This window comes from Manis pentadactyla, chromosome 3 (assembly GCF_030020395.1).
Source record: "Manis pentadactyla isolate mManPen7 chromosome 3, mManPen7.hap1, whole genome shotgun sequence".
Taxonomy (NCBI): Eukaryota; Metazoa; Chordata; class Mammalia; order Pholidota; family Manidae; genus Manis; species Manis pentadactyla.
In genome coordinates, this window is record NC_080021.1 from 108,304,602 (window position 1) to 108,306,331 (window position 1,730).

The following is a 1,730-nucleotide window of genomic DNA, read 5'->3' on the forward strand; positions in this document are numbered from 1 at the left end:
TCAAATTTTAGATTGTTTCCAGCTTTTCCTATTATAAATAATGCTGAAGAGAATATCCTTATGAATAAATCTTGGCATGCACTTTTGATAATTTTCTTAGGTTTTGAGATGGGATGACTGCTATAGTGATCCTTTATATTTTAAAATATGAAGAAATTAGAATTATACAACAAACATAATATTCACACACCAAGATTAACTTTAATATTTATGCTTTTTATAAAATATATATATGTAAGTGGTAGAGGTTAAGTACCTTTCAATTTCTTTTGCCATCCTGCTTCCCTACCATTTCTTCCATGACTGACAAATGTGAAATTACCCACGAATGTGTAGACCATCCATATGCATGGGCTGTGTTAATCTTTTCTGTGATGTTCCAATTTTAGTATACATATTGACAAAGTAAGTTCCAGCATTTTCTTTAATCTTAAAAAAAAACTTGAAACATAGCCAGTGTTATAAATTACAGCTTCTTTACTGCCATAACTCATTTAGACTCAAAAATATGAATCTTCATAGAAAAGAAAAGGCTACTATAAAGCATTAAGAGAAAGAGGAGAAAGAAAAAGTCTGAACTGAATAATGAAGTAATTATAGGTAATTTTTCTAAATATGCATTTAAATTTTTTTATCTTTATCTCACATCCAAAGTATTAAAATAAAGTTAAACATATTAAATCTCCAAATGATGTGCTTAGAAGCCATTACTAATTTTGTCACAGTTCCCAAATTAGTCAGATTGGCCTGTGTTCTGAACTGGGAAGAAAAGGATATTGTTTCCTTTACTGTAACTCTACTGTTTTATTAGGGTGTCACAGTGGCTACTATGCAATCTAGTTTGAGAATAGGTCTCTTTGTCAAACTTGGGCATAATTTGGGCAAACCCTCTTAAGCAGAACACAACTCAGTTACGAGGATGAAGATTCATTCCTATAGTAGGATATCACAAAACTAAGTTTGAATTAATTGACTCACCAGATAAAAATGTTTCAAATACAAGTTTTTTTTAAATAGCTTTCACAGTCCAAATTATATACAAGATATTATTAGTTTTTATTGAAACAGTCATTTTTATTCATTTGGAAGAACAATTATTTTACCCTGATCAATCTAAATATTCTAACTCTTAAATTTTTAGGTAATATAATTTATATAAGAACCACAAGTTATGAATTACTGCCATTAAAATGGTACAGACTTTGAATTAATTCCTACAAAATATCAAATAAGCAAAAATCTGTAAGGCTAAAAACTGGTATTTGTGTAATACTTTAAACACAGAATATTTTGTTTCTTACATTTCACAAGAAAACCGATAGGTAATAATCTTCTTGCATAAAGCTATGAATAATATGGCTTATTATTTCACTGAAAAAATTTTTTTAAGTGAAAATGAATATTAAATAAGAGATCTGTCTGTATATTTTATACACATGCATGTATACACATAATGAAGTTGTATTTGTAATTAAAGGGCTAGTCCTAGATAAAAATAATATCCATTTTTAAAATAATAATATATGAATAACAATATGGGCTGCCCTATATAGATATTTTTTACTTATTTGGATGAATGAAACAAGGAGGAAGAAAATATCCACAAAAATCTCTAGAAAGTCCTAAAAGTGAACTCTTTTAGAATCAAAAGGACTTAAGCTCTGACTGATAATATATAAACTCATAACCAGGGAGGAGCTACTTAATGAGACAGGCTTGTCTTCAACTCA

At 28.6% G+C, this 1,730-nt stretch overlaps 1 non-coding gene across 1 annotated transcript; it reads right to left on the minus strand.

Annotated features, from left to right (window-relative positions):
* Positions 1–306: 306 nt before the first annotated feature.
* On the minus strand, positions 307–409 carry LOC118910120 (U6 spliceosomal RNA). The gene has a single exon (XR_005023842.1). It is a non-coding gene; the product is annotated as a U6 spliceosomal RNA (small nuclear RNA).
* Positions 410–1,730: the final 1,321 nt, after the last annotated feature.